Source organism: Garra rufa, chromosome 1 (assembly GCF_049309525.1).
Source record: "Garra rufa chromosome 1, GarRuf1.0, whole genome shotgun sequence".
Lineage (NCBI taxonomy): Eukaryota > Metazoa > Chordata > Actinopteri > Cypriniformes > Cyprinidae > Garra > Garra rufa.
In genome coordinates, this window is record NC_133361.1 from 51429440 (window position 1) to 51439618 (window position 10179).

Below are 10179 nucleotides of genomic sequence, written 5' to 3' on the forward strand. Positions count from 1 at the left end.
TGAAATGTGAGGGGTGTACTCACTTTTGTGAGATACTGTATGTCCAGTGTGCACAAAAATCAAATCGTGACCCCAAGAATAGTTTTGTATTGAATCGTAAGGTACCAAAAGATTCCCACCCCTATTAATTACTCACCCTCATTTCATTCCAAACCCGTAAGACCTCAGTTCATCTTCAAAAAACACAGATGTCACATGGATTATTTTAACAATGTTCTTACTACCTTTCTGGGCCTTGAACATGTCAGTTACATTGCTGTATATGCATTGTCCGAAAGCTGTCGGATTTCATCAAAAATATCTTATTTTGTGTTCTGAAGATGAACGAAGGTCTTACATGTTTGGAACGACTTCTAGGTTGACGACTTCTAACTTCTAGGTTGGTCTAAATAACTGCATCCCCTAATCACCTTATAGAACTGTATAACATACAGTTAGGGCAGTTTTGTCTACTTTAAACCCCAAATGTCCATTCTAACCAATCAGCATCCAGAACCAGAACTGCTTGGAACAAAGTACACATGACTGTTAATTTAGGAGCTGTGTGAATCCAGCTTCAGTTAGTGTTGGTATGTTTGTGTGTGAGAATGTTGTGCATTTTTGTCTGTTTGGCTGGCATGGTGGGAGGAACACTGGGGGAGGGGCTTTGTTGCTGGGGATTTTCCCAGCGTAACACACACACAGGCCTGAAATCAAACAGAAGGTCTCAATCTTACAGTCATTCCATCTAGACACCTGCAACCTCATCAAAAACCTGCTGCCATCAATCATAACTTTGCATGTGACAGATTTATGACCAAAAGCAACCTTGTCAGAATCAGATCTTGCACAAATTTGTGACGTTCATGGCCGACACTCACATGTGAAGAATGTGTGAGTGATGCAGCTATTAAAAATAATTTTTCTGGCCATAAAAATCTTCAAACACTCATATAAAGAGGCATTCCTGTACGTTCACATAGCCTCAGATTTATATACACCTAAAAAAAAGAGACAGACATCTCTTTTACGTTTGCTTGTGGCAAAAAATTAACTCGTTTAAAATGAGAGGAGAAATTTATTAAATGTAGCCACAAATTAATAAATCAAAAGAATGAATTCTTAATTTGTGGCCACAGTATTTATTTATTTTTTATTTTTTTGCATGTTAACTAAATGCTAGTTAGCACACAGGCGAATACACACTTGCAGTAGCCTACAGTTTGTACTGTTTCATACAGTGTGTCTTGATGATCTTGCTCTTCAAGACAGAGAAAGCTTTATCTGTGGCTGAATGTTAACTGCGCTCGCTAAAATATTTGAGATCTTTTAAGAGAGTCAGAGGAGGTCAAAGGTTTTTTGGCTCTAGCTTGCTATGGCACGAGTGAGTCACTTTTCAAACGCTGTTCCCAACCGAATCTGAAAACATCCTTAAAATACATCCAGCCGCAAACGAAATATCTGTGTATAATTCGGATGTTAAAAAAATGCAAACAGAAGATTTTATGTAATATTATTTCTTTGCGGTTGTGCTGTTAAGGATCATAATCCAGAATTAAGGCCAAGTTTGGATTGTTTATATTTCTTTCCCATCTGTGTGTTTACAATGAGATCAGCAAAAAAAGAGGAACGAAAGGGATAGAAGATGATTGAGTCTCCTGAACCTTGAACTGGGACGTGAATCAGAGCTAATTCTTGTGGCCAATTTTGTATTTAACATGAAATTGATATTGTCTTCATTTACTAGTTACTAAACTTGCTCTTACTAAGAAATGATTTTTGTATTCTCTTTGTATTTTGTCACTTAAAGGAATAGTTTACCTCAAAAATTTCAATCTCCTGTGAAAAGTCATTTTGTCTGAATCAAAATGGAACATGCACAGATAAAGCACTGTTTACAAGCAAAAAACATTTTTGCCCAAACAGATTTTTGATGTGAGAGGACAACAGAGAATGGATTTTTACAAGAGGAACTGGATTATGAACTGTATTTTAGCTAGAAGTGACCATTTAAAGTTAAAATGCCTTAATGATGGACATTTTAAGTCATGTGGATTATTGTGATGTTTTTATCAGCTGTTTGGACTGTCATTCTGATGGCACCCATTCACCGCAAGGATCCATTGGTGAGCAACAAATTTAAGCATTTTTATAGCAAATTTGCATTTGGTGTCATATGTAACATGCACCTTTTTTAAAGTTTCTCTTTCAAATTCGAGTTATGAATGGCATAGATGTACAGTTGAGATCAAAAGTTTACATACACCTTGCAAAACCTGCAAAATGTTAATTATTTTAGCAAAATAAGAGGGATCATACAATATGCATGTTCATTTTTATTTAGTACTGACCTGTATAAGATATTTCACATATAGTCCACAAGAGAAAATAATAGTTAAAAAATATAAAAATGACCCTGTTCAAAAGTTTACATTCACTTTATTCTTAATACTGTGTTGTTACTTGAATGATCCATAGTTGTTTTTTTTTTTTTTTTTTTTTTTTGTTTAATGATAGTTGTTCATGAGTCCTATGTTTGTCCTGAACAGTTAAACTGCCTGCTGGTCTTCAGAGAAATCCTTCAGGTCCCACAAATTATTTGGTTTTTCAGCATTTTTGTGTATTTGAACCCTTCTAACGGGCAATATTAAAATGATATTTAGCCAACATAAGACAAATGTACACATCTTTATTCTGTTCAAAAGTTTTAATGCATTGTTTTTCCTTCTGGAGCATCAGTGAGTGTTTGAACCTTCTGTAATAGTTGTATATGAGTCATTCAGTTGTCCTCAGGGTGAAAAGATGGATCTCAAAATCATACAGTCATTGTTGGAAAGGGTTCAAATACACAAAAATGCTGAAAAACCAAAGAATTTGTGGCACCTGAGAATTTTTCTGAAGAACAGTGGGCAGTTTAACTGTTCAGGACAAAATAAATAAATAAATAAATAATAAAAAAAACACAGCTGTGTATCATTCAGTTAACAACACAATGTTAAGAATTAAGCATATGTAAACCGTTGAACAGGGTTCTCTTGTGGATTATCTGTAAATGTCTTTTGTGTGAAATATTTTTCTTATTCAGGTCAGTACTAAATAAAAAATAACATGTATTTTGTATGATCCCTCTTATTTTGGTAAAATAATTAACATTTTGCAGATTGTGCAAGGTGTATGTAAACTTTTGACTTTATGTTTAAAGGAATAGTTCACCCAAAAATGAAAATTCTGTCATTAATTACTCGCCCTCATGTCGTTCCAAACAAGACCTTCGTTCATCTTCAGAACACAAATTAAGATATTTCTGATTAAATCCAAAAGCTTTTTGACCCTGCATAAAAAGCAACGATAACTGACAGGTTCAAGGCCCAGAAAGGTAGTAAGAACATCGTTAAAATAGTCCATCAGTGGTTCAACTGTAATTTTATTAAGAAATAGTTGAATCAAGTCACTGTTTTTGTTTTCGCACAGACAGTATCCTCTTAACTTCATAAAATCACGTTTGAACCACTGATGTCACATGGACTATTTTAATGATGTTCTTACTACCTTTCTGGGTCTTGAATGTGTCAGTTGCATTGATGTCTATGCAGAATCAGAAAGCTCTTGGATATAATCAAAAATATCTTAATTTGTGTTCCGAAGATGACGATGTTCAGAATATTTCTAATAGGAAATGGCATACAAGTTGAGAGAATTTACTATCATAATTAAAAATTAATTATTGCACTAAATATTTGTGTCTGTTTTTTCTGTGCTTATAGTGTTGCATTATTAGCTTAGCAACATGTTACCTATTGGAATCAGTTGTGACTGAGTCAACTTTCCCTTGTGCTACTTCTATTCTGAAACACAAATGAATTTGGACACATTGTCTGTAAAGTAGTAAAGCAACTAATGTGTTATTATTTTGGACAGGTTGTGAGGAGGGTGTATTCTTTGGGGTGACCACCTCCCTGTAATGTGGAAAAGATTCCTGTGACACTGCAGCATTGTATATGCTGAGGAAGCACAGTTCAGGTTAGGCTACGGAAAACACCCTATTTGTCAGAGCTCGTTTGGTTTGAGAGGAGACGCGCACTCGCTCGGAACAAAGTCACCAATCCGGCCGGAAGAACACAACAATAACATGTTGTTTGATGAGAGCAAATCAATGAATAATCCAGAGGTCCAACAGAAGCATCTTCATCACAGCAGAGATTATGACAATTGGCCCATTCAAAATGTTCTGCAGCAAAAGGTCCAATGCAGAGGAGTGACCATTTGTCATAACTCATTACTTCATCGTGCTATCAGTGAATAGTATGAGTTATTATTTGATCGCTCTCATTCTCTGTGTCTTTTTTCATTTTTGTTCTCTCATGATAGAGCTGTCTTTCTACTGCGGTGTCTGTGGTTTTGCTTTGTTAAATCTACAAAACATTTAAGAAATGATAACTTTGAAAATGATTGAATTCAAAGTAATTACGCTACCAGTCAAAAGTTTTTGAACGGTAAGATTTGATAAGTCTTTTAAATAAGTCCATTCTGCTCACTCAGCCTGTATTTATTTGATCCAAAATACAGAAAAAGTACAATTCTGCAATTATTTATAATTTTTACTATTTAAAATAACTTTTTTCTATATGAATATATTTTGAAATGTAATTTATTCCTGTGATCGAAGCTAAATTTTCAGAATCATTACTCCAGTCTTCAGTGTCACATGATCTTTTAAATATCATTATAATATGCTGATTTGCTGTTCAAGAAACATTTATTATTATTGTTGTTGTTATTATTATCAATATACCAAAAAAAAAAAAAAATGACTCCAAGCTTTTGAATGGTATAGTGTATAATGTTACAAAAGCTTTTTATTTCAGATAAATGATCTTTAGATATTTCTATTCATCAAAAAATCCCGGAAAAAAAGTGTTTTAATTATTGATAATAATAATAAAAATGTTTCTTGAACAGTAAATCAGCATTTCTAAAGGATCACGTGACACTGAAGACTGGAGTAATGATGCTGAAAATTTAGCTTGGATCACAGGAATAAATTACATTTTAAAATATATCCATATAGAAAACAGTTATTTTAAATAGTAAAAATATTTCAGAATTTTACTGTTTTTGCTGTACTTTGGATCTTCTTTAAAAAATACTCAAAAATCTTACTGTTCAAAAATCTTTGACTGGTAGTGTATATACATTACTGTTCAAACGTTTGGGGTAAGTAAAATTTTAAATAAATTAATACTATTATTCAGATACTTTGATAGATTTTCACACTGTTAGAAATAAGACTTCACTAGGTACATCAAATAATCCCAAAAAGAAAATTTGTGTAAAAAATGTATAATGGTTTCCAAAAAAAACAAAATAATAATAATAATAATAATAATAATAATAATAATAATAATAATTAATTAATTAATTAAGCAACACAACTATTTTTAACATTGGTAATCATATTAAATGTTTCTTGAGTGGAAAATCAGTATATTTATGAAGGATCATGTGACTCTGAAGACTGGAGTGATGATGCTGAAATCTCAGCTTTACATAAAAGGAATAAATTACACTTAAAAAAAAAAAAAATATATATATATATATATATATATATATATATATATATAAAAGAGAAAAAAAAATGTTATTTGTAATATTTTTTTTACAGTATCACTGTTAAAAAAAAAGTAACATACCGATAAGTTACTTTTCTAGGATTTTAAACAACTTCTGTTTCAGAAGAAGCTATAGTTTGTAAAAATAAGTATTAGTATTAATTGCTTTAAATGATTGTGAATTAAAAATATTAATTTGACTAATATTCACTGTAAAAATTAAATGACATCTAGTATAACATTTAAGTTAAAAGTAGCCTATTTCTGGTTTGGTGTTGCTGAAGGGTCACTGGAGCTTTGGTGCCCAAGCAACATTGCTCAAAAAAAGTTGCCCGATAAAATTGCTCAAAAAGTTGCCCTGTGTATCATCAGCCTAGTGATGAGGCTGTGGGGAAACATTGATCTAGACTTCTGTGCACTTTGTTCACTGGACTAGATAGAGTCCTGCACTGCGTTTCTAATTGATCTGCCACACTCTCACAGTGAGTGAACACACCCATGAGTCTCAACAGCTGGCTTTGTGCTGTAATGGCTCTGCGGTTCTGAACAATAGTGTTCCTCTCCGGTCTTTATCCGGTTTATTGAGCCCTGCTGTTGCTCGTGTACAGCATCCTGTCCAGAAGAAAAGATGGTTATGACATCACAGCAAGACAGAGCTCCAATCACAGTTATTACAATGCTAAATCATTATAGCATAATGGCAAACATTTTAGCTTTTTATGCAAATCGACCTTGGGGACACCAAGGCAAAAATCACTTTTACTGTGGTGCATGTGGTAACTAATTTTTCATCATGTGTGATAAACCTCATATTGTTCCACCTGTGTAAGATTCTTTAATGTGAAAAACAAGAGAAGAGCACTGGAGGTGGTCTCTTGCGTTTTGTAGAAATAAAAAAAAACACTGTAGCAGCTGCATATCAACACACTTAAAGGGGTCATCGGATGTAAAACTAACTTTTACATGTTGTTTGTGCCACCCAGTGGTATTTTTATAGTCTTTAAAAGTAATAACCCCTTTTCAAGGTCATTCTCAGCTTCTTGTCATTGTGACGAAACACAGTTGATTGACATGAGCGCCTTACCTTAGACCCGCCCTCACCGAGCTGAAACAGTGTGACTCAGGTGCAGAGGAAGACTCTAATTGAGCGATTGAGGTGTTTCTGTTGTTGAATGTAATAATGAACACAGCAGTCATCATTTACTCATGACATCTGAGCCGCTTAAGAGGCAGAGAACAACATTACTTTAGTTTTTAAAAGGAAAGTGCGATCCCAATCTGCATATGCCTCTATGTTTGTGTGAATCATTCATGATGCAGCTTCACCCACAGCAGAAGTGAGTGTAAGGGTTTTTATGCATCTTTGCAAATGGCTTTTCTTAATAATGTGCTAGTTGGCAAGTTTCGCCAATAAACGCGGCTAAACACAGCTAAATGTGGCTAAACGTGGCTAAAGTAAACATTACAGCTCATAATCCCTCAGTAGAGAGGGGCGGGGCGAGCAGAGCTCATTTGCATTTAAAGGGCCCCTGCAATAAAATGAGTTGATATTTTGCAGAGCTGATTTTGACAAGGTAAAAAGGTGGTTTTTACACTACTATTGAGAATTTTTAACTATAGTATATTAGAGACTTTTCATTAGGACCCTGAAGAATCATATGAACTTGAAAATGCGCATCCGATGACCCCTTTAATAAAATAGTTAACCAAAAAAAAAAAACATTTTCTGACAAGTTACTCAGGCTCGAAGCCGTTCAAGATGTGGATTAGTTTGTTTCTTCATCAGAACAGATTTGGAGAAATTTAGCATTACATCACTTGTTCACTGCAGTGAATGGGTGCTGTCAGAATGAGAGTCCAAACAGCTGATAAAGACATCACAATACTCCACAAGTAATCCACACAACTCCAATCCATCAATTAACATATTGTGAAGTGAAAAGGTGTGTGTTTATAAGAAAAAAATCTATCATTAGGGCATTTTAACTGTAAACCATCACTTCTGACCAAAAATACCAGTCAAAACCAATCCATAATAATGCTTCTTCCAGTTTAAAAGTCCATTCCGTGTTGGAATGTCCATCTGTTCTCTCTCATGAAAATCAACATATTTGTTTAGAAGTGTTTTGGTTTGTAATCTTGATTAGTGCGAATTTCTCTCCTGATTCAGACGAGGTAGCTTTTTATGCTGGAGAAAGCAGTATTATGAATAGAGGACTTATTTTTAGCTGAAAACACCAGTTTAAAGGTAAAAACATCTTCATGATGCATTTGTTTATAAGAAACAGACTGATTTTCACTTCACAAGATGTCAAATTATAGACTCTTGTGAGTCTTGTGGATTATTGTGATGTTTTTAGCAGCTGTTTGGACTCATTCTGACGGCACCCATTCGCTGCAGAGGATCCATTGGTGATGCAAATGCAAATGATGCATTTCAAAATTTCTCAAAATCTGTTCCATTAAAGAAACAAACTCATCTACAGTCCAAAGTCAAAAAGTCAAAGGTTTACATACACCTTGCAGAATCTGCAAAATGTTAATTGTTTTACCAAAATAAAAAGATCATACAAAAAGCATGTTATTTTTTTATTTAGTACTGACCTTAATAAGATATTTCACATAAAATACATTTACATATAGTCTAAAAGGGAAAATATATAAAACTAGAATTTATAAAAACTAATTATTAAACACAGTTTACATACACTTTTTTAGTAATAGCTGTTCATGAGTTCCTTGTTTGTCCTGAACAGTTAAACTGCCTGCTGTTCTTCAGAAAAATGCTTCAAATTCATTGTTTTTTCAGCATTTTTGTGTATTTGAACCCTTTCCAACAATGACTGTTTGATTTTAAGATCCATCTTTTCACACCGAGGACAACTGAGGGACTCATATGCAACTATTACAGAAGGTTCAAACACTCCAGAAGGAAACACAATGCATTAAGAGCTGGGGGTGAAAACTTTTGAACAGAATGAAAATGTGTACATTTTTCTTATTTTGCCTAAATATTTTTTTTATTTATTTAGTACTGCCCTTCAGAAGCTACAAAAGACACTTATATGTTTCCCAGAAGACAAAAAATAAGTTAAAGTTTTAATGCATTGTTTTCCTTCTGGAGTCCCTCGGTTGTCCTGTCTCGTCAGTGTGAAAAGATGGATCTCAAAATCATACAGTCATTGTTGGAAAGGGTTCAAATACACAAAAGTGTTGAAAAGCCAATTGTTCAGGACAAACAAGGGACTTATGAACAACTATCACTAAACAAAAAAGTTCCAAACGTCTTTCTGACAGAAAAATTCTGTTTTAAAGAACGGCATGTACAGAGAGACAGAAGGAGAAGTACATAATCATGAACAGACTTGAACAAATGGGTGCATATTACAGATGAAAGAAACCAAGGAATAGTGCAATATCAAAAGGATGAAAGGATGAGAGGGGGGCAGGGAGGAGGTGGAGAAGAAGAGAGGAAGTGGGAGACAAAGAAGTGGAAGGAGAAAGAGGGAGTGTGGGAGTTACAGCGTGAGATGAATGGAGAATAAAAAGATGAACGTTGCACAACTCTGTGAATAAAGAGGAGAAGAGAATGGGAGCACAGATAGAAATGAGAAATTGGATTAGTTGTGAGAGATTGTCCGGCCAGCCTTGTTCACATTCGACCTCTTGACCTGTCCTTTTCCTAATAAGACAGATCATATCTGCTCACACACGCGTGTCAGTGATAATTCTCTGTGCCAGTGCTCATCGCGTTGTGATCTGGCCACAGAGCTCTTTTGTTTGAGGCCTTTGGCAGCTGCCCACACATTTTTCTAGTAGACTCTGCTCATAAATGTGGTTTATTAACATGCTTTAAGTGCAAGTGTTTTTACATACACAGTACAATAAAACACAATCTGAGTGCTGTTGATAAAAGTGCTATTTTGGTTTTTAAAGGTATTAAATCTGTACAATTTATAGACGTTTGTTCTCCTGTTTTACTTCTGCATTATTTCACAACATCCACAACCAAAGTCGAAAATTTAGACAATATGGGATTGCATTTTTAAAACGATTTTAAAGGCCTCAGATACTGTCTGAACATTTTCTCGTCTCTTCTTAAACATAGACCTAGAAGGATTCGCTCATTTCCAGAATTAAATTTCCTGATCATTTACTCACCCGTATGTCATCCAAGATGTTCATGTCTTTCTTTCTTCAGTCGAAAAGAAATGAACATTTCAGGATTTGCCTCCATATAGTGGACTTCAATTGGGATCAACGGGTTGAAGGTCCAAATTGCAGTTTCAATGCAGCTTCAAAGGGCTCAACATGATCCCAGCTGAAAAAATAAGGGTCTTATTACAAATTGATTACATTTCTATTGCCCAAATGGTTCTTTACAGTGTAAGAAGGAATATTAAAATATTCTTTATGTGAGACCCTGCCGAAAATCATTAGGATATTAAGTAAAGATCATGTTCCGTGAAGATATTTTGTACTTTAACTTTATCTGGACAACTTTAAAGGTTATTTTCTCAATATTTAGATTTTTTTTGCAGCCTCAGATTCCAGATTTCAAATTTTGTATCTCGGCCAACTATTATCCTAT